Source organism: Dipodomys spectabilis, unplaced genomic scaffold (genome assembly GCF_019054845.1).
Source record: "Dipodomys spectabilis isolate Male_0828 unplaced genomic scaffold, ASM1905484v1 ptg000096l, whole genome shotgun sequence".
Taxonomy (NCBI): Eukaryota; Metazoa; Chordata; class Mammalia; order Rodentia; family Heteromyidae; genus Dipodomys; species Dipodomys spectabilis.
The window spans coordinates 34,818,236-34,828,321 of record NW_024870773.1 but is presented as its reverse complement, the minus strand read 5'-3'; positions in this window follow the sequence as shown (position 1 = coordinate 34,828,321).

The following is a 10,086-nucleotide window of genomic DNA, read 5'->3' as shown; positions in this document are numbered from 1 at the left end:
GATTTGTTGTGTTTCTGGGTCTTCATGAAGAAAATTTCTGCCTGTGCCAAGGAGCCCTAGAGTGTCTCCTATTCCTTCCTGTAATGTTTTAGGGTATCTACTTTTACGTTGAGGTCTTTGATGCATTTAGAGTGGTGTGTACATTTCTTGTCAAACTTGTTACCCCATCCCTCATTTTTCTTTCTTTTTCCCTCCCCCCCCCCCCCACCAAATTGTACCATTCATTTCCAACATAATGTCTTGTGAGTATTACTGTTGTATTGTTTCACCCTTTGTCCTTTGTCTCACCATTTTGTTGTTCCCCTTCCCTTCCCTAATTCAGATAAACATACATACAAGACTCAGGATACCAAAATCAAATACAGTGATAACAGGGGATAAACCATAGGGGGAAAAGCACAAAAGAAAAAAAAATCACATGGTACATTAAAAACAACTACAACAAAGAAAACAAATCTCTTAGGTCCAGGTCTTGGAGTTCATTTTGCTTAGCATCATCTTATATGGTCATATGTACATAGCTATTGAGCTATTCTGCTAGTTTTCTAGGACTATCCTAGACATATACTATTATTACAAATGAGGGAAGTCATGGACCTTATGTTTCTTTTGGTCTGGCTTACTTCACTTAATATGATTTTTTCCAAGACTTTCCATTTCCTTACTAATGGAGCAATGTCATTCCTTCTGATGGAGGCAGAGAATTCCATTGTGTATATATACCACATTTTCTTGATCCAACTGGGTTGGTAAATAATGCTGCAATGAACTTGGTTGTGCTGGTAACTTTAGTGTGGTCAAAGAATCATAGCATTTTTCCTATTCCTTCCTGTAATGTTTTCAGGGTGTCTGCTTTACTTCGAGGTCTTTGATCTGTTTGGAGTTGATTCTGGTGCAGAGTGATATATAAGGATCTAACTTTAGTTTTCTAAAGGTTTAACCAATTTTGCCATCACCATTTACTGAAGAGGCTTTCTTGCATTCTAATTTTTTAGCTCCCTTATCGAAGATTAGATGGCTATAGGTCTGTGGGTTCATTTCTAGGTCTTCAATTCTATTCCAATAGTCCTCAGGCCTGTTCTTGTGCCAGTACCAAGCTGTTTTGGTTACTATGGCTTTGCAGAAGAGTTTGAAGTTTGGTATTGCTATTCCTCCTGCATTATTCTTTCTGCTAAGGATTGTGTTTGCTATTCAAGGTCTTTTATTGATCCATATGAATTTTTAGATTGCTTCTTCTATTTCAATGAAGAATGAGGTTGGGATATTGATAGGTATTGCATTGACTTTGAGATAGCCTTTGGCAGTATTGCCGTTCTTACAATGTTAGTCCTCCCAATCCAGGAGCATGGGGGTGGGGGGTTCCCACTTCCTTAGTTCTGTTTTAAATTTCCTTTTTCAGGTTTTTTAACTTTTCATCATAGAAGCCCCTCACTTCTTTAGAAAACTCCTAGGTATTTTATTTTTGGTGAGACTATTACAAAACAAGTTGCTTTCCTGTTTTCAACTATGATCTTCTCCTTATTGGCATACAGGAAAGCCATTGATATTTGAGGGTTAATTTTGTATCCTGCTACTTTGCCAAAGTTTTGAAACAGCTCAAGTAATTTGGAAATGGAGTCCATGGTGTTTTTTAAATACAAGATCATGTCATCTGCAAAGAGGGAGAGTTTAACTTCTTCTTTCCCTATTTGGATCCCCTTTATAGTTACATATTTCTTATTGCTTTTGTTAGGCATTGTAATACTAAATTGAAGAGAACTGGAGAGAGTGGACTTCCTTATCTCTTTCCTGAATTTAGGTGAAATCGCTTTAGCTTTTCCCATCAAGTATAATGCTGGCTGTAAGTTTGTTATACACAGCCTTTAATATATTGAGGAATGTTCCATGAATTTTTAGTTTTTCCAGAACTTTCATCATAAAAGGTTGTTGGATCTTGTTGAATGCTTTTTTTCTGCATCTATCAAGATAATCATGTTCTTATCCATACTCTTGTTGATGTGATGAATTATATTAATTGATTTACATATATTGAACCAGCTTTGCATCCCTGAAATGAATCTTGTTTGATCATAGTTTATGATTTTTTTGATGACTTGTTGAAGGATAAGGTCTAATAATCAAAGACAGGTGTATATGTGGGGATGAATAGAACAACAATTAAGTAATGTAAAACAAACAAACAAAAAAGCAGAAAAGACCAAAAGGGAAAAGAGGATAAAGAGAAGAAGAAACCACAACAACAACAAAAACAAAAACAAACCTAAAATAAAAATGAAAAAAAGATAGACAACAGTTTATAAAAATTAGTTAGAAAAAAAGAATTCTTTGATATTTTGCGGGGAGGATGGATCTTGTGTATCCCCTATGTCCATAACCAGTCTCTTGGTGGAGTCTATGGTTTGCTTGTGCTGTTTGGTTTTCCTGTGGCTTGGTTGGTTTCTTAAATCAGTTTACTTGAGCAGGCTGAAAGAAGCTCTGCCTTTCCCAGGACTTTATGTCCCTCCTCCCAGGCTAGTTCAGTGGGAGGGCGAACTACTTTGAGTACCATAAAAGAGCAAGGTCGCTGTTTCCTCTAGCTTGGAATTGCCATGAGGAGTGCTAGGTTGTAGGTAGGACTGTGGCCTGTCAGCAATCAGTAGCTTTACCCTGATGGGCTAGCTCCTGAAAGACTCAATCAGACCAGCCTGTAGCAAACCTCATGATTTATGTGTAACAAGTTTCCATTTGCTCTAGGGCTGTAGTTGCTGCCTGTATTGCAGCTGGGTAGGGTATCCTCTGACTCTCTTTACCCACTAAAGAGATTCTTCCCTGACCAGGTGGAGCTGCCTCTGCTTGGGAGGGTCATCTTTCCCCAGGGGTGGAGCTGAGTCCTCTGGACCTCAGATTCCTTTGACCTGTTGAATGGCTCCTATTGTCTTCTTCCAAGGCCTGAGTTATGTGCTAACTGCTCTAGCTGGGTATGTGTCATTATCAAAGATGAAGTTCTTCTCTGGTGGTGGGGGAGGGGCTACCTTCGCACTGCTGCTCCATGAGAAGGATTGAGGATGTCTTGGGTGTTCTCACAGCTTTCCTTTGGTTTCAGGGACATCCACATCCATGGTCTGAGACTGTCTATGGTCAGCAGGATGAAGATTTCTGCTTCTTGCTAGTTTTTGCTGGCAGTGAGTAGAATCCGCTTACACACTGCCTCTGATGCCTTTGTACCGGGCTATCTCTGTTAATATGGTGCTGTGAACCAGGGGTGCTTGAATCTGTGTTTTTAGTTAAGCTCTCTGAGTTTTTCCTCTCTGGCCCAACATTCTGTACTATGATGACACACTTGGTGTGACTCTCTAGCCTTAAGTTTTCCACTTGAATACTAAAACTGGAGCTTGCTTAGCCCCCAGCTTCTCCACCATTTTCCTCAAAAATCCCCCAAAATGTCTTTAATCAAACCTCAGTGAAAGGAGTGAGAAACATGTAACTGGCATTGAACAGCCATCTCTTGTGTTCATGACCCACATGTTTAGCTTGGATGGCTTTAGCTAAAATTGTGAGGTTTGCTACATTACTGCTGGGATTTTTAACAACCAAGGATCCTATAAAATCTTATTTGATATGTTTCATTTTACAATTTGTTTCCTGTTAGCAGGATCAAATTATAAGAAGAATGTATAATGACTTTTCCTGCTTTTTAATGACAATTTACTTGCTGGTCCAATGTGTTTCTCCATATCATAGGCCCTTTGAATATATCTGGGAAGTGTAGCTGTGCTTCAAGTGGTAGTGCACTAGCCTTGAGCACAAAATCTCACGGACATTTTCAGGCCCAGAATTCAAGCCTCATGACTGACAAAAAACTTTAACTGAGTGCTGGTGGCTCACATCTGTTATCCTAGCCACTCTGGAGTCTGAAATCTGAGGATTGCTGTTTGAAGCCAGCCTAAGCAAGAAAATGTGTGAGATTCTTATCTGTGATTAACCACTAGAAAATCAGAAGTAGAGCTGTGACTCAAAGTGGTAGAGAGCTAGCCTTGAGCAAATAAAAATATGTCATGAATGGTTCCCAGGCCTTGAGTTCAAGCCCCATGACTGGAAAAATAATCTGAAGCAAAGTCAGTGGTTCAGCTACTCAGCAGGCTGAGATTTGAGGATTATAGTTTGAAGCTAGTTTATGCAGAAAAGTATATAAGTCTCTTACTACAAAAACTGGAAGTGGAGGCATGGCTCAAGTGGTACAATGGCAGACTTGCATGGAAAAAGATTTAAAAATAATATGAAGTAATCTCATTACATTCATCACCCTCACTGAATTTGCACAAAATTTTATTAAATTGATAAGTTGTTCTGTTAAACTTTCTGTGATGCTGAATTTGTGTCCTTTTGTTGCTTAGGAGAAAGAAAGCAATATTAATAATCTAACATGCTTCTCTGCTGACAATGTTTGAGTATTACTTAAATTTCAAGGCCCACTCAGTATGAGAGCAGGCAGTGTGGAGCTTATGCACAAAACTTTTTCCCAAAGTGAAGGAAAAGGGAACAGGCCTTGTTAGTGCTGGGAGACATTGGAACACAGACTAAGGTACAGAGAGAACCAGATGCATGAGGACAAATCCAGTCCCCATATTATTGCAAACAAAAATAAGCCAATTCCTTTGTGGGTGATGGGGAAGATGGGCAGGAAATTTGGAGAAGTAAATTTTATCAATTCCTTACATATATAAATGTTATTTCCTTGATAAAATAACATGTAGGCTTATTGCAAGGAAAATAGTGAAAGAAAACCCTCTGATTAGCAAGAATTGTTTTAGATGAACAAATAGAAAAGAAGAGATTTAAATCTCAAACTTCTGGAAGGATTCAAAGGAAAAAGTTCACAAAAATAAAAGAAGTATCAGCTAAATATTGATGTCTCATGCCTGTAATCCCATTCAGGAGTCTCAAATCTGAGAATTATGGTTTGAAGCCAACCTGAGCAGGAATGGTTCAAGAGACTGTTATCTTCTATAAACTAGTAAAGAGAGCATGAAAAGTAGAGCTGTGGCTCAGGTAGTAGTTTGCTATCCTTGGTAAAACTATATGAGAAATCAAGGCTCTGAATTCAAGCCCTGGAACCAATACTAAAAGAATAAATAGAAAGCTTTAACAATAATATTTTTCAATGAGAATAAAAGCCTCTAATATTGAAAAAAAGAATAAATAAGAAGTGTTGGAGTCCAGAATAAGCATCTATATTAACGATTTAATACAACCACAAGCTTTTTTTAATTACAATTATCTTCTCTGACATTTAAAAGTCTTTCTAATTTCATTAAAAGCAACATAGAGTCACTAGACAAAAATATATTTAAAGAAACTGTTTTGTGTATCTTCAGTTATTGTCAGTGTCCTACACCTACTAGCATCTTCTGCTTGTTTTCTTAACAAACTTAATCTTGATCTGCCATAGCTCATTGCTTGGGATGATACTTAATATTTTCACCATCCTGGTGAGAGTGTTGAGAAAGCTAATTCATGTTGGTAAAATGTTTTGGAGACTTAAAAGTGCATTACGTGCAATGCAAATCATTACCATTCCCCAAGTGAACAAACTTAGTCATAGGCATTTATTGATATTTCTTTGTATAATTCCTACCCATGAGAATTCAACACTCACAGATTCTATATTCTCATTGGAAAACTAACAACCACTGACAAATTTTCCTTGAAAATATGTGTAAAATCCTTAGTCACTACCCTTTATGCTCCATGTGCTGTGTAGTAGAGGTCCAAGCAGATAACATGAGATGTGATAGATCAAATATTAAATATTCAGAAACTCAGACTTTAAGTTGTTTACAACCTAGGCTTTCCTAACTGATTGCATACACAGTTTTTATTTGCTTTCTAATTTTATTGCAGTCTACACTTCCCCCTGTTTTTTGAGCCCTTTTTGATGCCCTATTTGTATATTCTGTTTAGAGAAATTCCAAGTGCATGGACTTTATTACTCCTATTTGTCTATTCTGTTTAGGAAAGGACATTTGTTATTTCGTAGACACCAACGAATTTGAAATTGTAAGCTATAAAATAAAAAGTAAATACAGATTTCACAAAATCATACCTACTAAGCAGAACTCTTCTCAAAGGCAGGACAGGAAGAAAAGATGAAATATCTCCTCTGCTTCACAACCCCACCCTCCACCCTTTCAGCATTAGGTTGTTGCCTTTGCTCCTTTCTGAGTCCCTGAAAACCCCTGTGGAGCAGGCCCCCTAAGTTCCTGTGCCTGCTGAAACTGAAGATCTAAAGTGAGAGGAGTAGGGTCTGGTGCAGGCTGGGCAGGTAAAGAAGTAGGGGTTTGAAGATCATATAACCAAGGATTCCACTGAGGTAACGTGATGAAAGGAAGATTAAATGCATAAGAGAGGAACAGGAAAGAAAGCAATGGGAAGAAAGAGGTCTAAGGAAACCTAGTTTGGGAAAAAAGCCATGAACTTCCTTAGCAATACCTTATAACAAGAAAAGTAACTGAGACAGGGGCTGGAGAAATTTTCAGCCAGCTGTAGCGATCCCATGGAAGAAGTAAAAAGAATAGACAATTACCTTCACAAAGAAAATTATCCATTATTCTCATTAAAGGCAGTAAAACAGCCTTCATTAAAGCCACAACTGCAATTGAGACTTACATGGAGCAGAGAGACTGAATTCAACTTAGAACACAAAGAACTGGGCTCAGTGGATGAAAAGGGAGCAAAAGGAGACACTTAAAAGCATCCATACTGAAAGCAGTCCAAAGTCATCAAACATGAAGGTTGGAATTATCCCCAAACTCAGCAAGACAGTTGCTCTAACTGGAAGGACAGAGAGGAGGTCAGGTCTTCTCAGAAAGGACTAAAATGAAAGTCAGTCATTTCCTACTTTTCCTTTTAAGGACTGTGAAATAGTCTACTGAAAAGGTAAATGTTAATTTTGTTTATTACATCAGTGTTTTTGCATTCACAGGTCCTTTTATTTACATTTATATATAATTGAATATTATATAATAAATATTATATGTATATTATTATATATAATAAATATTATATATATAATATATGTATATTTCATATTGTCCAAAAATCAAATCTCAGTGTAGAAAACAAATTAATGTGGAAAGAAGGCACAGTTCACTGTGACCTATGCATAGACTTGCCCAACTTGCCACCTGTTTGCTAAGGAATCTACACAATTTTGGTACATAAAAGATTAATTGTAATCATCTTTTCCTTTTGCTTTATTCTCCCCTGGATTTCGAGTTAATATTTCCTGTGTACTGATGTATATTCTCTAGACAACTAGGAGCAAGTAACATTACTTATTCTATTGCTTTTCTCTTTTGGGTGATACTAGTATTTGAACTTTGAGTCTTGCACTCTATTTTTGGCTTGATTGTTTGCTTGCATTATGCACTACCACGTGAACAAGGCTTGCTTTTTGCTAGTTATTTTGGGGATGGAGTCTCTCAGACTTTTCTGCCTGATCCTTGAGATTTTAGACTTCTAAAATGCCAGGATTACATCCCAGGGCCCCTTGTGTCTGGCTCTGGAAAGCTTTTGATGTCAGTCAATTCTCCAAAACTTTATTATGTTAATTTAAACAAAAACCTTTCTGAGTAAGACAAGCAGGGAAGAGGATTGCTAATTGAGATGCTTGGCAGCAGTGAGCAATGTTAATGACAAGTGTGAGTTCTTGGGAGGAGCTCAAGTGGTCTAATTTCTCACCAAGGCAATTGAAGCTGAATAATATAGGAGACATTTTTTCTTTATAAAAGGACCTACACTAAGGTCCTTTTATAAAAGCTAACTTCACTCTTAAACTGGTGGTATTGACCACTAGGAGAAAGAAAAGCTATACATTATGATAAGTACCTTTCTGCATGCAGTATTTTTAATACACCAAAAATCCATTTATTCCGACTAGGTTTTTGTTCATCCTACTTGACTTCAGACATAACATATTTGATAATAAATGGATTTCCCTATAGGTGCTGTTAACATAGGTTTATGTTTTGAAGATAATTAATTTAAATAAGTAATTAATATTTTCATATTTTAACAACTTTTATTATTGTAAAATGAATATGGAATGAAATATGCAATTTAAACCACTCTTAAGTGGACAGTTCTGTGGCACTAAGTCCATTCTCTGTGCTGTTCAACCACTACCACCATTCCTCTCCACAAGTTCATTATCTTGAACAGAAGTGGCACTATTAAACTAATTTTTCTCCTACTTCCTCTAGCTCCTAGAAACCATTATTCCCCTTCTGACTCCATCATCTGACTCTTCTTGGTCCCTCATCTAAATGAAATCATGAGGTATTTTCCCTTGAATGTGAGCATCTCTTTTCAGTGAATATAATGTAGCAGGTGTCAGAATTTCTCTTTTCTTTTACTCGGCTTGGGATTGAACACTATTGCCTAACATACACTAGACAAGCGCTGCGCTACCAAGCTATACACTCAGCACTTTGTTTTTTCAGATGAGGCCTCTTTGTGTAGCTCAGGCTGGCCTGGAAGTTGCTATGTATACAACACAGGCTATCCTTGAACTTGTATGTATGTATCCTGCTTCATCCTTCAAGTACTAAGTTAGTAGGTGTATGCTACCATACTTTGTTTTAATTTAAAAAATTATACAAATATGAAAGTAAGCAAAAGTATTCCAGAACAGATACAGATTATGGGATGAGACTATATGAAAGGCTTCAGAAATAAAATAAAAACCAAGTTTCTACTTTCCAAAATTATGAAAGAGAATTTGAAGTTTTAATAATGCAGTAAGTGAAAACATAGAGTGTTTTAGAGGGAATATAAAAAGGAAACTACTTAACTCTGCTCTTTAGACTGGAAGTCAGAGAGAATAGTCATGTCAGAGAAGGATAGAGGCTGGAGTAGCATGCAGCTAGCATCAACAGCTAAACCACTAGATTAAGGAATATTGTTCAATGCTGAAAATATCTTCACTTAGTGAGATCTATTTGTTTTTTAATCTATAATTATGTCAGTTTATGGAGTACTTTGTGATCGTTTATCCATATATGCAATGTGTCATAGGCAAATCAGGGTATTCATCATATATTATTCTTTTGTGTGAAAATATTCAAACATAAAATCCATGCTGATTTATTAACCGAGCAGCCCTTCAGCCCTCAGCTGACCTCAAAGTTGCACCCTCTTCCTTATTCATAGGCACCAAGTTTGTTATTGATGAATGTTACAGGAGTATAAAGGATGAAGATTAGAGTTTATTTATAAATTAGTGAAGTAAATATTTTGTATATTAAGAGACATACTTTCAAGAAGAAAGGTAATTTCCATAAAATAGTGAGTTTCTTTTTAAAAATCCCACTTTTAATTAGATTGAAGAACAAATTATTTAGAATTGAGCACTTTAAAATGGAAACTGCAGTAAGTTTTAATGATTTGTCATTCAATGAAGAAGCATTTTAACACTTCTAACAAGCCTCAAAAAACTCAATGACTCACATTGGAGGAAGGGGACTTTGCACTCCTGGAGATGTTTGGGGCTAATGAGCATGGAAACACAATCCCAAGATAATCAGCACTGGATGGGTCCCATGTCCCTATGCCCTAAGTATATTCCAGGCCAGTAGATCAGAAACACCTATGTTGCTGGGTATCTCACTAGGATCACTCATGGAATACATATTGCCTCATGCAACTATTTTCCGTGCTGTTCTATGGTGAGATCTAGAATTTGACTGTTCCCAGTTACTTCAGAACAAGGGAGCAGACCTTGAGGAACACGACTGTATGTCTGACAATGTTCTTCTCATGGTTGACGGTTTGAACCATGGCTCTTGTCTTCAAAGAGTAAAATATGTCATTGAACACAGTAGTAATGATTGCACTGAAGAAAATTAAAACTGATGAAAATTATGTAACATAGTTTCTTTTTTACTGAATTGATAACACCGGTAAAAGAGTTTAGAAGCTGAATTGATAACACCGGTAAAAGAGTTTAGAAGCTGGACACCAGTTACTCATGTCTGTAATTCTAGCTACTCAGGAGGCTGAGATCTGAGGATCTCAGGATCCAGGCAGGAGCATCCATGAGACTCTTCT